General features: G+C 43.1%; 1 long non-coding RNA gene across 1 annotated transcript; it reads right to left on the bottom strand.

The window, feature by feature from the left end:
- Window positions 1-6,381: 6,381 nt before the first annotated feature.
- LOC308199233 lies at window positions 6,382-12,795 on the bottom strand. Its single transcript, XR_013954522.1, has 4 exons — window positions 12,197-12,795; window positions 11,428-11,572; window positions 10,415-10,479; window positions 6,382-9,174 (listed from the first exon to the last, which is right to left on the bottom strand). It is a non-coding gene; the product is annotated as an uncharacterized lncRNA (long non-coding RNA).
- Window positions 12,796-21,020: the final 8,225 nt, after the last annotated feature.

Genomic DNA, 21,020 nt, shown 5'->3' with positions numbered 1-21,020 from the left:
TATTCTCCTTATCCATGACCTGAAGCATCAGTCAGCACAAACCAATTTTCATCTAACACACGGGCAAATAAAGAATGATACAATTCTATTTACGATTTAAGGGGATTCTGACAGCACCGATTTCGGTCAAGCTGGAAATAACATGTAGTGGTGCATATATCAGAGATATAATCCATGTAATCTAGTTCCTGTTGGGTGAAGCTACTCTCTTGGTGTCTATGGAGAGTGTATATGCTTGTCCTCAGATTAGCCCCTGCAGAGGCCGAGGAAAGAAATAGTCTATCACGCCTCTGGACTGAACACTTTAATACCTTCCTTCTGTTGCACCCTATGGACCCTGAGACACTTATTGTTATCAGACGCAGAGTTCATGGAGTAATGCTACGTTTGGATGCTCCAGTAAAAGAGGGAATAACCCAAACCAACAATACAAACCACTTCAGATTTCTGTATGACAAAAGTTCCCAATTAGTTTCATAAAGGCCCTAACGGGGCAAGATGGCGGAGACTTCCCTACAGGCGCTAATGCAGGTAGACAACAATTTCATAAACTCTACAGCAGGAATGCACTGGAGAAAGTGCCAGGAGGATTTTATTCTCTATGTGCATGTATGGGACATCCATCTTCCCCCTGAACAAAGAAGCGAATATAAAATGTTGGCAGCTGTGGAGTGGAAACCATTGTCCAGACCCTGGGGGCACCAACAAGCCTTAATGCCCCGAGCAGCCTCACCTGGGCCCCCGTCACACCTTCACTGGGCCCAGGACTCTATTTAAGTTCAGCCCAGGGCTCTTAGTCCTTATCTCAGCTATGTGTAGGTCTAGGGGTCCTTGCTGCTGTTCTGGGGCCTGGCTAGGGCTCCTGTTACTACCACCATGTCTTGGCCTTGGGCCTGCTCCATCACCAAGCCATGGCCTCCCTTATTCATGATGAGAATTGGTATCGTTTTGAGGAGTAAGATATGTATATTTGTTCCTCCTTTTCCGGAGGAAAGAACTTGGGATTCAAGTGCTGCATAACTATAGTTCATTTCTATAAATGATTAAAACTGTGGGCTGCTTTGTCTTGGGGAAGGTAAAATGGCTGCCTACCACTTCCTGGAGGCTGCTGGGTGACTTACAAAGAAGCTGCTGAACCCAGGCAGAAGTCATTATGGGTGGCATTTGGTATCTCAGTAAAAAAATCCTAAAACTTCTCAGCTGCTGCCTCCAGCAGTAGGCTTAGGTGTGGTAGCACAGTTTGTGTGTATTTCTTCAGTGCTGCAAACAACTTTCTGCTGTGAAAGTGAGTGCCCTAACTCCCTAAAGGGAGTTAGCTCTCCTTTAATGTTTTTAGACCATAAAAGGTTGTTTTCCCATTAATGTAAGTTGGTTGCCCTTGTTCAATCTCTGCTGGCGGTAAGAAGGAGATAGGGGGAAGATGGTTAAAACAGGCCAACTCTTTATGTGTGAGCTGCTGCTGACTGGATGGCACAAATCTATGCTGGGGGCCATGGTGGCTGTGCCCTGTGCCAAGCGGGTTCCTGTGCTGCTCCTTCCCTGCATGGGGATACAGCTGCTGGGCCCCATTAGGGCTGCGTCTGCTCCTGGAGAATCCTTCCCCTAATATATTTGTGCCTGAATACCATGAAGAGTTAAGACTGGTTGCATTTAGATCATTATCACATATTTATGGATGATATGATGATTAAATACGTAGCTTTCTTCTGAGGGGGATGTCACTCTTGAAGCCAAAGGAATTAAGAAAATAGGTGTGGAGCCTTTCTCATACTACTTTGCTCAGCCCTACACAAACAGCAGTCCAATGCCTCTGTGTAGTCTGCTGCGGAATAGTTTCCTTTCAGCACTTGTTTGTTATGACTTAGCAAGCACTGTAAACAATCCTCTTCATATGATCTAAATGATTAGTGTAAACATTGACAAACAGAATTTTATTGCTTGCACCTGGTAATCGTCTACTAAAGGAAAGTAGAGCTTTTATAGATTTTTTTCCCCCCTCAAACTGAAAAGAAAACTTTAGAGGTTTGTTTTACTGTGAGATCTTGAGCCACTGTTGGTGTGAAAGGTTTTTTTTTGAGGTCTACAGACTCCTTTTACTATTTCTCTGGCAGTGCTGGTAATGTTTTCCCATTTGCTCTTGTATATAATTTGTGAGGTCTAACATAGCATCTAAAACTTGTCGCTTCCCTGAATTCTACCCTTGTCTGGCAAGAGCTTTACAGGGCAATTTAATAGTTACAAAAAAAAAAAAAAAGGCTCTTAGCTTAGGTAGTCTAGAGCCTTTTCTTTACAACCCATTCAGCCTCTGTTCTGGACCCTTGTCTCCAGAGAGCTTTTCTCCCCTTCCTCATTGCCAACAGGATGATTAGCCACCTGCCTGCCTGGATCAGTGAAATTCACTTAGTTCTCGCTCAGAGGGATCAATATATGCTAGTGGTGTATGGATTTCATGTGAAAACTGCTTGCTTGATACAGATGCATTTTTTTTTCCTTGGGGTAGTGCTCCAGGGTAGCATCCAGGTATGCATCATGAGCTCTCTTGCTGTCTGTAAATATGGAAAAAATAACCAACATTTTTGTATAGCAATATTATTGTATAACAGGGGAAGAGAAAAGAGGAATCTAATTGCAAAGTGAATATTGTTTTGCTGAGGAGCATAAAGTGCATCTCCTTTATCTACCTTTCTAACTGCCTGTGCCTCATTGTAACAATTTAATAAAGACCTTAGACTCTAGGGAAAGGTTTAAGATCTGGTTTGATTGGATATCAAGGAGCAATATTGCATTTATAACTAATCTCTGGTCTTTCTGCTTTTTTTTTTTCTGTCAGAAAAAAAGCAACAGAATCAGTTAAATAGTAATTAGTCACTTTATTTCTTATGCTGCTGCAGAAGAAAAGACTGATAAGGGTTAAGATATCTATTTACTTCTGTTTTCCTGGTTAATTATAAATAAAACCTCTATTACCCTCTGTGACTTCTGTAAAATTTCCCTTATCGGGTTTGATTCCAGCTCCTCAAAGGCATCACTCTTGTTGCTGTTAATGGGTTTGAATTGCGGGAGGAAGGGCTGTGCTGCTCAGGGCGCAGCAGTGTGCTGAGGCACTCAGCTTTGCTCTGGAGTTTTAAAGGTTTCATGTATGAATTTTGGATGTCTTCCCTGTCTTCTGGATTCTGGTTCTCTGCCTGTGACAATGTCACTTTTACACAGTGAACCAGTTACAAATAATTCAGTTTTTGAAGATGGTCTTGGCTTCCCCAATGCAGTTTTAATGGCCAAGCACTGTTGTGTGGTTAATGTTTTGATAACGCAAGACTGATCCAAAGTGGTTAGGCAGGTGTTTTACTTTTGTGTTATACAGAGAGTGTGCTTTAATAGAATCCCTGGAGCATTTAAAACATAATATGCACAATTACTTCATGTTTATTAATGATATGCCAATGCTAGCAGACTGAAGTTGTTTGTAGTAATCCTGACTCTGCACATGGACTAAATATTTGAGTCTGAGCTCACAGAAAACCCTGGATTATGCAGGTGTTTCTATTTGTGCTCTCTTTGTGAAAGGTAAATATAGTCTACTCTGAAGTGGGAAGTTTGGTCTGTCATATAATTATGGCTGTAAATATTAGTTGTGACTAAAGCAAATGAGTCAATGAGCTGTTTCATTGTCTTCCTTGGTACTGTGACTGGTCCGTGCCTGTAAAATGATGGCACAGTCAATGCTCTGTGGCTTGTGCTGCTAACTAAGGCTATGCAAAAGCAATTTTTATCATTTACGCCATGGAAAGTGTTACTGCATTACGCTGCTCGTGACAACAGGAAAATATTTCCCAGCAGAAGGCATCCAAATTTGGGGCAGGACTTTGAAATGCTTCTCTTAATTATCTTACATAATTATTGCTTTAACGTGTGGCAGATTGATATGTACCCTACGATGCGCCTTAGAGCTGCACCTGTCTCTAGAGTAAAGGAAAATTGCTTATACACCAAAAGCACAATGGAAAAACTAAAGCAGTAGTCTTAGTCTCAATTTTATTCAAATTGCTTGAAGAATCGTAAGAAAAATACCTGGGTGATATTTTCAGAGGTGAAATATCTTTTGCTGGAAAATGCAGCGTTGGGCTCATGTTGTAGAAGGAGAAAAAGGCTGGTGGTCTCACTGTGTACATGAGTGTTAGAGCTAAATGTGAGCAGGAGAAATAGAACACCCTTTTTCTTGTTTTGTCTGGTCTTTGTGTATGCCAGGGAATCACCTTCCTAAGCAGTCTCTTCCCTTTCCAGGCAAAGGGAAACCTCTGGTACACGGAGCTGCTTGGAAAACTGCAGTCGAAGCCCTGCTATGCCAAGGGTTTGGAGGGAGTCACTTGTTGGGCTTTGACTGGATTTTCATGTCATACTGGAAAGGTGCTTGAAGAATATGACAGGCCTCAAGAATCTAAAGGACACAAACAGCTTAAAAGATTAAAAATACTCTTGAGTGTGACGTGTGGAAGGACTCGCTCCATACTGAGATACCTGTGTTGTAGGTACCTGTGTCTGAGCTGCCACCTACTCTGCTTGCAGTCAAGTCATTGTGTTCTTCAAGTACAGTTAATCTCTCTAAAACATCTGACTTGCAATGAAGTTATTTGTGCTTTTGAAGTGCTTATTTTTCTACGTGGACTGTAGACAGATTCTGGCCCACATAGCTGTGGTCCTGAGATCTGTGGTTCAGGAGATGCACTTCCACCCACCTTGTCTCTCCTATTGTGTGCCAAGCATGCTGACAGCCCGCTAATTTAAGTGCACCGGATGTTTCAAAATATACCACTTTGCTACTGTAATTACAGCTTAACATAAAAACGAAGGCGCTTTGTTCCCTGTGTTTCTAGGTTACTGCTCAGCAGCTATGTTTCAGCTGGACACTTGAGCCTTAGAATGAAAATGTAAATTATCTCAAAATAAGCAACAGCTCCTTAGCAGGTGACATATTCTGCATATAAGGTTGCTTGGTTATTAGATGTTCATTGGCCTCTTTAATTGGCTTTTTTGTTTGTAGCATGGCAGCGGAAATGTATCTGGAGCATGGGTGCAAAGCAGGGGAGCCTGATGGACTGCTGAAGGAAGGGTGTGTTGCCAGTGAAGCACAGGGATGGGGCAATTTGTGGCAGAAGCACAATAATGAATGCTTAAGGCTAGCAGCATGCAGCAAGGAGGAAAAACTGGGTAGGAAGGGAAGATTCATAATGGAAAAAGCAATGTTAGCCTGTCAAAGTTAGCTTATAAGGAGCGATGTTAAAATACAATGGCAAATACAGCTGCCACAGCGAGGTGTAAGATTTCTTGCTATGTATGGGAGTCTTCCATGCTATGTTGGAACGCTTTGAAAGGCTGGAAATGGTAGCCTGGGTACTGTGTGTGTGCAGCGGTTCCCCTAGGTTGTAGTGGTGGGACTGATACCAGATGGAGGAGTGCGCAGATTTAAATATATACTAATTTCTGGGATGCCTGGGACTTCAGAGTGGTTTGGCAATCATACGAGATGAAGACAATGAATCAGCACTAATAGGCTAGTTTTACGTTGGTAAGTCTGCTGACAGTATTGGAATTGATCCTGGATTTTTGTGATGTAAGATCAGACTTAAGAAGAGTTTGTGCTTGAAATTTGGGCTTCCATGCTCTGTCAATTTGTATCACAAAGACTACATTATTCAGGCATGAGTTTTCACATTTAATATCATATTACATATGTCCCTTGATGAATAAAGGACTGTAATGTAATTGGGTTCAACCATCAGGTTAAACCCTCAAGAGAACAGAGTTCAAGCTGTTAATAAATTGCTGCGGAATTCCAGCATAATATTGAAGCTTGGTAATTCCATCTGTTGTTTTAATAGAGATAGAGAATGATTACTTAAATATTTCAGAAAAGCTCAGCTGAGTAACAACCAGAGATGTAGCGGGATGTGATTATTTACAAGCCTCTGAGCTACCATCTCCCTGTGATGGCATGTTAAGACATAAAAATGACAGAGAATGATTTAAAAAACTTCATTTTATTTTTTTCTCTATACTTTCAAGTTTCCTCAGAAATTCTTTTTTCTGTGACTGAGAAAAAATTACAAAACTTACAGACCTTCAGCTTCACTAGGCACTGTTGGCAAAACCTTGCAAGGCCCAGCCTTGAGCTGAGTGCCTCATCTGTAGCATCTTGCTCAGAAGACGTGAAATTCAAGAGTTTCATTGGGTGATGTTGGAGTAGCTGGCAAGGGAATGAAGAAAATGTAACTGATGCTGGGCTGCTTTGAAGCTGAGTGGTAGGAGCTGGCTGGAGAAGGGAGGAAACAATGGGTGAGCAAGCAGAACTTGTGGAGTAGGCAAAAATATTGTTCATTAAAGAACTTGAAATGTAGGCATTCTTAGTTTATTTTGTTCTGAGAACAAACTTGTGCTCAGTTCAGTTCTTAGAGTGTAGAACTGCTTAGCTATGCAATGCAGGAACTATAGCTGCTGTGCGTTAAGTTTAAGAGTGGGTGAGGGCTGATGGAGGCAGGTGATGTTCTCTTCCACAAGGCTTTCTCTGTAGGATGCCATTAGTGAAGTGACGGGAGCGCTGTGCCCCTTGATGCCCGTTAAGCTGCTCCTCTTGGTGTCAGCGCCAGCTGCTCAGCCGCCTGGCCCGGAGACGAACGGAATGTGGGCTGCGGTGGTCGGAAGCAGTACTTACCTTTTGGCCATAACCCCAGAGCCTCTGCTTGCTGCTGGATTAAAACTCAGGCAGGCAGCAGAGGATATTGCCTATCAAGCCTGAACGCCGCCTTCATTATGAAATACAAGCCTGCTTCCTAGGTGAGGGGGTGTCAGGATTTCTTTCAATTAAAATTGAATTCGTGTTTCTGTGCCAGGGTGTACAACATTTTTGCATAACAGAAGGCTTCTTTGTAGAAGTATATTCAAAGACTTAACAGTGTGAGGTTTAAAAATACATCGTATTGAATTTTTTTAAACCACCACATTTTCGTAACTGGGTCATCTATCCATTAATTCATACCCTTTATTGCAGAGATATTAATATAGACTTTTTCACAGCATTAATCTCCTGTAATATGAATCTTTTTGCTTCTAAAATAAAAACCATTAAGCATTTGTTGGCTTGTGCAAAAATACAATAACATGATAGCCTGATTAGATGTTATTTCATCTGCTAATGGTGCACAGTGGCTGAGAAAGGACTTAAATAAAATGGGAGAATTGCTCTATTAAATAACAATTAATTTATCCCTCTGAATCTATCCTTAAATAGACCTCCCACTTCCTTGGCAGCACTTTTAGGAGCAGATTAATGAAAGCTGGGGATGATTTGCATATGCAAATTACGCGTGCAATTATTTTTGTAGTCATGGCAGACATAGGTGACAATGCAACTACCTTCAAGTTTTTGCCAGAATGTAGATGTGTCCTGTTGGATTTGGTGAGTTAATGCATGCGTTTTCAGCTCCTCATGTCTGGAGTGAATGAGGAAGGGTGGCAGAGGAGCTCCGGACTGCAGTCCGTATGCAGGCTGCCCCCTTGGCTGGTCAAGCTCTTGGTTCCTGTGCTCATTTTCTTCATCTATTCATGGAGCTGCTGCTACACCGAGCTCTACCTGAGCTACAGGAGGCTGCAGACACGGGCCTCAAAGAGCTGGAGCAAAGCTGCTGTCGGCCCTGGCTGAGGAGGTGGGCAGGGGCTGTGGTGGCCTGGGGCTGGCCATGCTCCCACACATGCAGGGGGATGTCCTCCTGACCTGGGGCTGCACATCTGTAACAAGAGCGAGCATCTTGAAGGGAAGTGTCACAGCTTTTTTGTGGATCTGGAGCCGTGGTTTTAATGCAGGAGCTCTGAGAGGCACGGGGACAGCCTTTGGCTGCAGCAGTAACCTCACCATCGCAGGGAGAAGTCGCTGCTGCGGAGTGAGCTGGATTGGTGCTTGCCCCCTGTGGGGGCTCCGTTCTTGTGATGTTGGTGAATTTTCTCCCATCGCTTCAGGCTTTCTACAGAAAAGAGCCTGTGTGTCTGTACGCATTGCCGTAGCTTCACAGGGCCCTTCATGAGGGCGCAGCGATGCCCAGAACCACCGCGTGCAGGTCCTGCGCTGGTCTGCAGCAAATTGGGTTTGCTTCAGTGGAGCTGCTCCAATTTATGCCTGAACAGAATTAGGCCTTCTACATGGTTTGGATTCAAATTATTGCTTGTCACAGCCACAGTGCGAAGTCATCTGACGTGAATTCATTGGAGTACCGGGGATTGTCTGTGCTCTCATCTTGTCTGTTACTGTCAGAGAAATGCCCAAACTGAAACATACCCAGAGCCCCTGCACAGCGGCGCCAGCCTCTGCCTGCAACTCAGAGGAAAGGAAAATCTCTTGTAGGTAGTGAGCAGAAACTGGGTTGTAAATAGGGTACGAACTATAAGAATGTTAAAAATAATTCAGAGCTAAAGAAATAGCTTATGAATGCTTCTTGTGAGCTTTGTACATGCAAGCAGTTATTAGGAATTGCTGGGCTTTAGGCAGATGGAAAACTTCATGTCTAATGTTTTCAATTGGCTGATTACCCTAGCCATAAATATCTTTTCTTACCTTGCTTGCTGCTGTGTTATGACTTCTTACAGTATGCTAGGGACCCTTCTTGCTCTATTTTGATTTTCCTTGGTCACTTGTGGGTGAAGTTCTCGGGGAGAATGGCAGCGAGAGGCTGCGGCTGGGCTGGCAGGCCTGGGAGGGCTCTCCACAGAGAGCGGGCTGGGGCCTGCAACGGGGCCTGGAAGTCCGGGGGCTGAATCCTGGCTGTGACCAGGATGCGTGTATGTGGATCTCATTCAGTATGACGAATGTGACTTATCATTGGCACTTAGACTCTAAATAGTGCTTCTTAAAAGTGAAAAGTAACTTGGTTTTGATGCTTTTTCTTCACTGTTGGATGGTTTAATACCAAAGGGCTATATACATGCTGGCATCATGCTTTTTCTTCATTCTTGATTATTGGATGGTTTAATACCAAAAGGTTATATACATGCTGGCAGTTACAAACTCGTGATCTTAAAAGTTGAGGAAAATTCAAGAGAAATTTTGTGGTCCTCTTCAGACTCCCTTGCCAATGTTTGCATTATCATTCACATGCCCCTGGCATGCTTTAAGGGACAGTTGCTTGAATCCTGTAAGAAGAGAAACATTTTAAATGGCAAAAGACGCATTAAAAATCTTTCATTTCATAATGGAATAATTTGTCTAAGATATATATGTGATGTAAAATGTATTTACCAGAATACATTGCTAGCTAATGGACAAAAGGTAAGATTTTTGTGTTCTGTGTAAGAAGGTATGCTGTTCTGATCCAACAGTTTCTTTACTTTTTCCACAAATAGAGAGGAAAGTGGGGATTTCAGATCGCTTTCTTGTGCCCTTTTTGCCCTTCATTTCAGCACTGTGGTCCTGTGGCTTGAGCAGGTCTGTGAGCCACGCTGCTCTTCTAACTGAGGTGATTTTTTAAAAAAATCCTTGTAAAGTCATCCATGTGCCAGGAGCTGAAGGTTTGTGGAGGCTGATTGTTTTTTGTAAAAATTTTTCAGGTTCTCCAGCATGACGCACTGTAAAGGTGCCCAGCATTCAGCAAACAGCTCACAATCTGGGGTGCTGTAACTGCGAAAGGACTCTAAAAATACCTGTTACCTTTGTCATTACATTGCGTGGAGAAAAGGCCAGTGGGACCATTTGTGGGATGAACCTCCTGTCTACTGAGTTCCAGACTTCTTTTAAAGGTGCTGTCCGGTAGATCCTGTATGTCTATACACAGCGCTAGCGAACAGGATCATGTATTTGGGGAGTTTGTGCTTATTTACAGCCTGTCTCAGTCCTCATCCCATAGACTCTCACAAGCCATTCTGTCATTGATCTCCGGGGTTTTGTGGAGCAGTTAGTCATCCAGAATTAACTTGCTCTGGCTGGCTTCACAGGCTGAGGTAATGGTACTCAGGTTTCCCCGGTCCCCACTAATGTGCTTGCAGGGAATCATTGCCACTGGTGGAAAAAGTGAATCAAAAAGTTAACCCCCTTCTCTGATTTCTTTTTTTTTTTTTTTTTTGGTGGGTCTCTATGGATGTTTATTTTCTTCAGTAAACACAGGTGAGAGCCTGCACTGAACTTTAGAGCTGTAGTAACTGTTCAAAATTACTGAATGCTTCAAGGTTTGGAATATTTTGACTAGTAAATTCAGGACTTGCAGCTGCATTTGCATTGGAAGCTTATCCCAGGAGTGATCAAAGGCAGGGGAACTTTTGCTGCTGTTTAAAAATAAATAAATAAAAAATGACCTAGGTGGTCTTTGACAAAGGTGATTAAGGAAACGAGTACTTTCAAAAGCACCCACACTTGTTCCTGGAAGTGCTGAGCAGTTACCTGGAGGAGGTGGATAAGTGCCTTGAAAAACCAACTGCTGCATGTATCTGTGCTTCCGTTGTCATCTGTAAAATGAAAATAACCCAGTGTCATCAGATAGCCAGAAGCCTGAGAAAATCCGTTCAGTTTTGGAACTGACAAACTCTCAAGCTTTTTGAAGTGATTAAGCTGACTTTAAATTGGAAGATAATGGTAAATATTAGAGGGCTGTGGTTGTTTCGGGCACAAGTAAATAAGGTTCAGACATCAGAATTCATTTAAAAGGTGATGTTCCCATGCCATCTGGGATTAATAAAGGCTACAGTTCTGCAGTTTCATGAATCATTCTGTATGTCTATCCAGTATCGCTGGCTCTCAGCACTATTCATAAAAATAGAAGTCCTCTGCTTCCTTTGAAATACAGACTTGTGAGTGTGGAGGGCTCCCTGCTTTTGGTTAGCACCTCGTCTGAAGGGGGAGTGGACAGGGAACCTCGCCCTTTCTCCCCTGTCCCATGGAAAGGGCAGACCAGCCTACTGCCCTGTTATCCTGCCTGCCAGTGGTCCTAGCTGTGAAGCCAGAAACAATATTCTGCTAAAACTCTTCTTGGATGAGTTGAAGATCAACTATTCAACGAAGTTTAGTACTTGCTATATGTAAATGTAAAACACCAGCACTAGAATCCTCCCTGGACTACTGCTAAGCCCTTGAAAACTACAACAAATATTATTGAAACAAGCAAGCCCAAAACAAAACCCAACATTTTAAGGCAAAACAAGCCCTGGGCAAAACTAAGTACAGCCTCAGCATCCGTTATACATTACAGGATGCTCATTCTTATAGCTGCAGGTGATCTAGGTACTCCATAGCAACAACCTTGAAGCATTTTTATTAAAAACTAAAAAAGTAATAGTTGCAGGGACTCTTCAAACAAATTTAATGTTTGACAGACTCCAAGAATTTTGGGAACTAAACTTATTTTTGCAATTAGATACTCCCCTAACTGATTTTTAGAGGGAAACTTTTCTTTTTACCCCGAAGCCAGCTCCCAGCTGAGGGACGGGTCAGCGGGGTGTCCCGCGGCGCTTCCCAGAGCAGCAGGAACAGGTTTGCTTCAGCAGGGGCAGCCAAAGCCTTGGCATGGGGGGAGCTGCCCAGCCTGCTGGTGTGCTCAGGGCACTGGGAAGGAAAATTAATTAGAACGTAACAGAACTGAGAGCTTGTACAGAAATCCCAAGTGAAATTAGCAGCTCTGTTGGTTATTTTCCACTTTGGAAAACGTTGCTACTTACGTTACTATTAAACCCCCCAACATTTTATAGGACCCTTTATACTTATAATTGCAAGCTAGGTGGTGTCGAGCACCCTTTTTCAGCCACCTGGGTGGAATGGCAGTGGGGGGTCAGTCCCGCAGCTATGCTGGAGCCTGGCACAGCCTGATGTGACAGTCTTCTGGCACCCGGTGACAGCCAGGCACTGCCCCAGGGCAGCTCCGCGCTTCGGAGCTGCTCAGTCACTCAGCCGGCGTGTCGGAAACTGACTGCGACGTTTCTGCACTGGAATGAAAATAAACGGAGAAACTCCAAACCTGCCCATGAAATAGTTATTTTCTGCTTTGCTGCGTTACGCACAAAGTCTGTCCTCCTCCCTTTGGCCAGCGTGGGTTCCTCCCACGGCCGGGGCTGAGCCTGGCACGGCTCCACGTCCCCCCTGGCAGCGGTCAGGAGCACTCTGCCTTTCTTCCGAGTTCATCGAGACTCAGGAGATTAATTTGGAAGGTGGTGCCAAAGCAAGGGAACATACCTCTGAGGCCAGAAACGAGGTCCTGGTGCTGGGCTGCGAGATGGTCTCATCTAATGCTGATGTTGGTGAGGGAGGGAGACGTTTGTCCTCCCAAGGAAGCTGTAGCTCTGACAGGGGTGGTTGTGCCAGTGTCCTTGCTGCGTGCCTGCCTGCTTGTGGGCAGCAGTGCTCCCGTGCACTGCTCAGGAAGCCACAGCTCAGCGTCCATGCAATGAGAGCAGAGGTCTGGTAGGGCACTGGGGCGACGCGGCTGAACCTTGTCCTTGGAGCAAGCGCACCGGGCAGGCTCCTGTCCCTGAAGGCTATTTCAGTAGAGCACAAAATAAGGTTCTCTTTAAACAGAAGGTCAGCTACTGGATTGGACAAGCCATAATTTAAATCTTTAAAAAAAACCTACCAGCTACTGCCCCTTGCTGTTGAGCCTGCTGCTCTCAGCAGCGATGTTCACCTCCGGTGGAAAACTCTCCTCACTGCTGGCCCCTGGCCAGAGGCCATCCTGCTCCTCCTCTGCCAGCTCTGCCTATTGCCTGGCCAGCTGGGGGCTGGTTCAGTTTAAAGAAGAAAAAAAACCACTCCAGTTTTTCTAAGCTTCTTCCAGATGATTGTGTCCAGTCCCTAGCAGAAAGGTGCCATTTCCCCTTCCCTCTGGAGGGTGATGCCCAACCAGACCACAGGTGCCAGAAGCAGACGGGTGGGCAGCTTCCCTCCCTCTTGCCCTTCTGCTCTTTAGCAAAGCCTCACGTATGGTATGGGTGGCGAGCAAACCAAATCGTGATGTGTTGAGCTTTCTCCTGACTCAGGATATGGATTGGCAGATAGAAAGGCTTTTGAAAATGTTGTTTCAATTTCCTCTGTGCTAAATGGAAAAGATTATCTGGAGAATATACCAGGACTCATCAGAGTCATTTGGTCTCCAAAGCAAGACAGGACTCCTTACCAACTCTGTGTAAGAACGCTGGTCTGCATATATGTGTAGGTGTAATAAAAATGCTTGAGAGTATGGAAGATGAAACCTGGGCCTCTCTAAAATCAGTGGAAATTGCTGAGTGCGATGCAGATCTTCCACTGTAAAAGTCAGAGAGGCATCCATCAAACCACCAGGCTGCTGAGACCTAGAGTTCATAGGAATTAACAGCAACTTGCTGGTGTAGATTTTTAATTTTCTTGTTTTCTGGCGTCCTGGAGAAACACCAAGCTGCGTATGCTAGGTCAGTGCCTTTTTCCCTCTTAACTGATGAGAAAGCAGATGCTGAAGTCTGCTTTGTCTGGCTGGTAACAAAAGGAAGTAGTCACTCAGCCAGGGGAATGTTAAAAGAGAAAGTAAATGAAGACTTAGAGAAAGATTAAGAGCATGTAGATCTCAAATAACGGGGAAATCTGCATCTCTGTCATAGCGGTAACAAGCCCCTGTGCTTCTGCAAACCATCACTTCTTTTCCAAGTCAGAGGAGAGGCTGCTCCTTGTTCTCCTGTCAGACCATGGGATGAGAAGTGCTTATCCAAGTGAGTTTTGCACTTACTTGCCTACGTTGCCGTATGGTGCCATCTAGAAAATGTCATCCTTGTTTCTAGTTTTTAAGCCTAAAATCCCAAGCTGTGATCTTTCATCTGGGCGGGCTGGCGTGCCACACAACCGCAGCGCTGTATGTAGCCTCAGCTTCGTGGAGCCCTCTGTGACAATGCAAATGCAAAAACCTTTTGCAGGATTTGAAATGTTGATTGCATTGGTATTATATAGGACATTGGGGACATAAGAGTCATCTGGCATTAGCTTCATACTGGCATATTTATATTCACATTTTTCTATTTATGATTATTTAGGAATAGGATCAGGAAATGGATATTGAAACATACTTGCCAAAAGCAAAGATGACTGAAACAGATGACGTGATTCTTCAGAGCAATTTTGTACAATCAGGGAAAGAAAGGAGTAAAGGAGAAAAACAGTTTACATGTCAGTTCTGTGAACTTCAGGGTAGAGTGGCCAGAAAGCACAGCGACAAACAACCTAACCCAGGCAGCAGCGAGAGTGTACTGTGAGAGGTGGTGACGATAAACTTGGCCACAAAGACCATCAAAAACCCTGCAGCGTAAAAGATCACGGTCCAGAGTTACCAGGTTACTGGACTGAAATCAGAACTGAAACTGGATGCCAGCAGGATCAGACACTTTGGCTCCACAGAGGAAAACTGGGCAAGAATAAAGATTTTTTCATCCAAATGCCATGGCTCCAGTCCCTGGCTCTGGGAAAAACATGCACAAGAGCTTGGTTATTGTTTTCCCTGAAGCTGTATTGTACAACTTGGTAAAGTGCAAGAAAGTGCATTTACTTATTAGGGTATTTAGAAAAGGGGAGAGCAGTAAGCTAAAGACAGGAGCCTGGGGTGGAGGTCTGGAAGGACCTTTGGTCACTGGTTCCTTGTCTAACTCAAGCAACGACAGTCATTATTCTTTCGTAATGTATTATAAAACTAGTTGGGTGTTTGCTCTCTCTGCCCCTACCGGGAGGCTGTTTCAAAACTTTTCTAAGAAACCTTATTTCCGCTCTAAACCTCCACAAAGCCTCTTTTTTTTTTTATCACACAATTGTTATAACTGAGGCTAATAGCTTTTGGTGCTAGCAGCTTCCAGGATGGTTGGGCAATTGTGATCAGCTGCCCTCACAGCCTTTGTTTTGCTAAACTAGATGAACCACTGGCTTGTTACTACTGGAAATACCTCACCTGGCATAGGTGGTGGCTGTTGGATTTGTTTTTCTCTGCTGTGTCAGCCTTATCAACTTGTATTAGCTTCCATGCTTACTTCTAAAATTGTTTTGGAAATGGCTATGACTTGGCTACTCCTGGAGCCCCTTCCCAAGCTTTCCCAGCTTACAAGTTCCAGATCGATTTAGCACACTTCATTTAAGGAAACTTCAAGGCTCCTCAGTATTCATATTTTTGCTTTCTTCAGGATGGTTTAGTTAGTTTCCCCCTCCTGAAGTATGCCCTTTTGAAACAGAAATCATAGTTCTAGACCTACATTTGTTTCTTTTTCCATTTAACTAGAATCCACTTCTGATTACTTAATTCAAATGTATTTTGAATGTGCAAGTCTTCTATAACATCATTTCTGTTGTGAAGTCTAAAATAGCCTTGTTTGTCAGTTCAATAATTATTTCATAAAGAAATCTGTCAGCTGCCATGTTCAGGAATAACTCTGACAAATCATTAGTAGAAGACACTGGTTCATATAAGCAAAGTTAAAAATGCTCATTATAGAACTGTTTGTATTCAGCTTTCTAATAAGAGAGTGGGTTTCAATAATAGGTTTATCTTGGTGACCTCTCTAGAACTTCTCATACTTCTTCCATGTTATTTAAAACAAAATTTAAAAAATTGTCTATGCTATCCTTTCTTATTTTAGTATAGTTTATTACCACATTGAGAGATAATTCTACCTCTTTGTAGTATTTTCTTTCTTAAGCACCAGCTGTAGGTACCTGGCCGGGGTTGGGGTGACACGTTCCCTAGGTTTTGAATATCTGTACATCATCTGTGGTCAGTCACACGTCAGTGAGTTTGTGTCTTCATTTCTCTGTTCAAGTTTACTATATTGTATAAATGACAGTAAAGGCAAGCAACCATTTTAAGCCACTCAGAAATATGATATATAACGTGGATGTTTAGGTTTAAATATCTGTTGAGCAGCTAAGCTTGATGGCTGTGGTTCTAGGCCTTCACACACTCGTGGGTCAGTCCGACGCGTAGCGTCACTGACTGCGAGGTGGCTATGTGCCGCAAGAAATCATCTACGTGAGTGAAGTCACTGCGTCAGGCCTCCAGCTAGCACCCTCAATCTCATCGTGTGATCCGAGGTGGCCTTAAATGAATAAATCTATCTGTGCTAATTAGCTATGTTATAACACTGACCTAGTGGGAAGACCTGCTAAACAACTAAGGGACTGCAGAAGGACGCTTTGTTACCTGAGTTCTGTTGGATTGGAAGAAGCTGTTTTTCAGACAAAATAAGCAATTGTTCACCGTAGTGTTTGGTGCTGATCCGAAACACCGGGGCAGAAGTGGCATTTGTGTGGTCTGCAGTTGCCAATATCTTGCCCTGTGCTATACAGTGAATTGTTTAATCTTCCTGTTTTAGGTTCTCTGCCTGGTGAGTAGAGAATAATATTTAGCTTTCTCATAAAGGTATGATGTTGGGATTAGTTCCTGTAGGCGGCTGAATTCAGCAGAAGAGGAGCTTAATAAATCAGGCAATCTAGACTTAAATTGCAATCTGGATTCCTCCTTTGGGACTCCTTTGGAAGGCAAGTACATTGAGACATTTTCTCTTGGCTTATGGTACCACAAAACTGCTGTACAAATATTAGCCAGTCAATTTTTTTTTAAAGCATTTTCAACATGTACTGTTTCTTACGGAGCCTATTATTGCTGACAAGATGATCAGAAAGTTGGGCTTTGAAGCATAGACTGCTTATTCCTTATTGCTGTTCTTCAGCATTAGTCCTGGTTTGTTGCCGCAGGTTTACAGCGGAGCTGCTGTGCACTGGTAGAAATCTCTTGGAAAACATCTAATATCTTAATTTATATCAAACAATGAGGACTACTGTTCATGCTGCTTGTGGTCTTCATCATCACAGATGTCATCTTGATATCCTTTCTAATCAGCCGGGTAGAAATGCTTTCAGCCTGGGGTGTGCATACGAAGCGGAGAAAGAAGCAGTCAGAGGCTGCCTGGCAGAGGTGGGCTTCTCCGCGGTCCCTGGGGAGCAGGGGCAAGAGGCAGGCCGGGGGGTGGGTGGGAGTCGTGTTGAGGTTTTCTGACTGTATTTTTTTTCTTGGAGGGGGGAAGACAGGCAGTGGCATTTTGCTTGTGTTCCATTTTGCTTACTAAAGCTCTGCAGACCAGTAGCATACGTCCTTGTTGTAAACTGTAGGAACGAACTAAGATGGCCCTACACTTGCCCCTGTGGGTTGTTTGTGTCTGACTGTATTGCCCTGGTCCACTTGTTAGAAATTGTTTTAATCAGTGTGACTAACTGAAGCCAATCTCTTGATGATCTAAGCCAATGGAGTCTTTTTAGCAAGTTTTGTTAGGCACCAGAATCTGGCAGCCACCCCAAAAGTGTATGAAGCACTCTGGAAGAGAAAAATTCTAGCCGGTTGCTAAAGGTAAGATTTTAAATGTGTAGCTCTTTAGATAAATGGAATACTGGAGATACTCCTGAAAATACTTAGGCATACACTTGACCTTAAGCATACACATAATTCCATTAACTTCAGTGGGACTATATATATTTCTAAAGTGAACCACCTGTGTGTTTGAGAAGACCAAACTATTACGCTTCTCTGCATGCAGAATTTTATCCTGTGACTAAGTCTTTGTGTATCATGCTGTAAATTTACCCTGGAGCTTGCCATAAACTCAGTGCTTTTAAAGAGTATATTTGAAGAGCTCCAGTAGAGTCTCAAGGCAGTTATAATAGTGTGCATTTGATTTACAGCATGCCATTGAATTAGAAGGGTATTTGAAAGGGGATTTATGTTAAAATAATGTAGACAGTGATTTAGAGTGTGGATTGTGGCCATAAGTATGGGCAAAACAGAAGAGTTTATTGCAGAAAACAGCTCATTGCCTTCTGCGGAAAAAACACAGAAGTAGAAAATTTGGAGATTGTCAGCTTGGCTAAGTATATCTGTCAACTAAAAATACTGGTCAACACATGGCTTTTCAAAGTAAAGATGACTTTCAGCAACATTTTGTGTAACCAGCACTGGATAGAATCATCAATGAGCTGGAACAGTGATTTGGAAAGGCAAACCATGAAATCAATAAACCAGCTGGGACAATGAGTCCAAGAAATACACATTTCTTGGAAAATGACAGAGCATTCTGGCAAAAAGAGCTATAAACTAGAGTAGAGCTGAGAATTTTGCCAAATTCTTCAACAATACTGTGATGGCTCCTGAATAGACACATGCTTTGACCTGATTAGTAAACATTTGGGTTTTATACAAAAATGCACAAATGAAATCTTAAAATAATATTTTCAAGTCTATTTTTTTTATAACTCTCTAGATCCCTGTCAGTATTGTTTCTGTAGTTTCTTATTGGAAGCCCAAAATGCAGAGCCAAAACATCAGCTGGCATAAATCACCTAACTTTTGTGAAGATAGACTGATGTTAATGATCTGGGGCAAAATCTGTCTCCTCTGAAATTTCTATTCCTGCGTTTAAGTGCAGGCTGTTATTTTGGACTTAAGAGGATTTTAAAAAACATGAAGCTGTTCTGAGAAATGGAAAAGTATTATCAAGATAACAATGAACTTTACAAGTGGATGGAGAAGAGCGTTCGCGTATGCAAAGTGAAAACTGGAAAAGCAAACAAACACAAACTTGTGTCAGGAGAGGAAGACCACAGTGACTCATTTGGTAACGAAGTGCGTTTGAATGAGCACAAAATGAATTTCCTGTTGCTGCACAAACATCCTTCAGTGTCTAAAGGTGCAGTAGACGGAAGCAGCATAACCGTGTATAACTTTTTATTCGGAGTGCTCTCTATATTTCTGTTGCAAACAGCTGATTTTGGGGGGTGCCAAACTTAACAGCTGACCTCTTAGTTTGGGGGCTTTTTGTACTAACGCTTGGAAAACAAACCAGTAATGATCCCCTACAGGAACTTGGGCTGTGATTCCCTGCTGACGGAATCTGATCGGACAGCTTTGCCCATGAGAAAGATCATACATTAATGCTTATGGTCCAAAGCCCCAGTTTAAAATTCACTGGGCTCACTGGGAATGGCAGCGCTGCTTTCTGTGACAGCAGTCTCATGGGTGAAGTTATTGGTTCCCCAGGAGGAGTCCGCAAGGATACAGTGGATAAAAACTGATACGGGACAAATGCTGAGGACAGAAGGGTCTGTGCAGTGAAGTGATGCATGAAGTATTTGTGGGCGGGTGTCTGGCAAGCTTCGTTAGCGGGCCGGGGGGAGCATTCTGCCACCACGAACGAGCGAAGGCAACTGTCTCTTGGAAACTTGACAAAGAGACCTTTGTGTTCTCCTCTCCTCTTTGGTTTAGCATCATCACACTCCTCTCCCTCCCCAGAAAATGCCCCCATGGACAGCAGAGGACCCTGTGTTTCTGTTTGGGTGGAAGTACTGGTCTCCTTCAGCCCCCACCCCTGCCACACTGAATCAGTCTTCTGCTGGATCCACATGGATTCACACAAACTATGGCAGAGGATGGAGGGACCTCTCCTGCTCTTGTTTCAGGCACGCTGTATATTCAGCCAGGCATTTCAAGATCAATTTATACATAAGCTAAATTAAAGTTCTTTTTTTTTTTAATGGGAAAAAACAACTTCATCCCAGTGCTAAAGGCTTTAACTGGTATCTGTGCCTCAGTTCAGCACAGGAAGAGTTTGATGGCAGGAGAAGAGAAGATGGATCTGAACAATAAGTGGCAGCAGAACTGCATAGAGCGCTGGAGACTGAGGACAAGGAACTACCTAAAGAGAGAAGGAATCTGCCGACATAGGAATATGAAAGAAAAAAAACACAGTGAGGAAAATAATCTTGAGAATATTTGGGAAAATATCAGAACGGACAAGGTTGAACTGAGTGCAGTCAAGTCAAGATTTCTTCTTTGAACGTTCACATTGCACAAGTAGTTTAGTAATATTAACTTTTTACCCCAAAATGATTGCAGAACTTATGAGCATCAAGAAAATATTCTCTGAAACATAAAATGCTGATTGACATTCCCAGGGTAATTCTCAGGCAGAGAGGACATTTACAAATTGTAAGTATTCCATAGGTACAAATGATTAGACAGGGAAATCTAAAGACATGCTAAGGACAGAGAGAAATTTTTATAAAGGTTAATTAATCACAGTGTATTGATTTTTTTTCCTACTTTTGTGTATATATCATTGTTGTTTCATGTCATATAAAAGCATGCTGGTCCATTTCGAAAAGAAAGTGCAACTTTTTTTGTCAGAGAACATTGGCAGGTTTCCCACCACTAGTTCTTATTCCTTAGGACACTGTCTTTTTCCCAAGCACCTGTTAGTTCTGTGATGTTTCTGCAAATCCCCTCTGTTTGAGGAAAAAGACAGCAAATTAACAGCAAAGACAGCAGAGAGAAAACTCCCGAGCAGGTCACAGGTCAGTCAGTGCTGTCTCAGTTGTTCAGTCTCCTATTTGCCTTGCAGTACAGCTGCAGGACATATGTTTTCAATACAGCTTCTTCTAAAGCAGTGAGGGGATTGCAGATTTGGTTTTATGGTATCAAGAAAAAGATTCTCTGGCAGATATTTCCATGGCCTGGTTCTGCAAGTACTCATTCTTGGATGCATAATTGTGGAAACAGTCACCAGGAAATGGGGGAGGGAGTTGTCTGAAGACCCTTGCTTGTCCCTAGCTAATCGGCTGGGTGTTAGCATGGGCAGCTCTGTAACTTCAGCAGCAGAGCAGCTGTGGCAGCAGAACCCTGCTCTGTGATATCTCAGCAGCTCTGCTGAGCTACACGTATTGCTCGTGCAGCAGGACGCGGCAGATGGACTGGGGGGATGCTACTTGCTGTGCGCGTTAAAGGTAGTTCGCGTCGGTTCCTCTGTTAATGCCCAGATTTGTTGGAAATACTGCTTGACTTCTTCAGCAGGCCGGAAATCATCACACAATAAAACAGAATGTGTTGTTACTTTAACAAATGATTTCTTTTGGTTACTGTTGTTGCAAGTTGGTGACCACATAATTAGAAATTTAAATTGTTCACTGATAGCATAACAGGAGTAGTCTTGCAAAAAGAGCAGAAAGCATCTTTAGG

The sequence above is a fragment of the Anser brachyrhynchus genome, assembly GCF_964034855.1.
Source record: "Anser brachyrhynchus genome assembly, chromosome: 8".
Classification (NCBI taxonomy): Eukaryota; Metazoa; Chordata; class Aves; order Anseriformes; family Anatidae; genus Anser; species Anser brachyrhynchus.
This window is presented reverse-complemented; position numbering and strand designations above follow the sequence as displayed.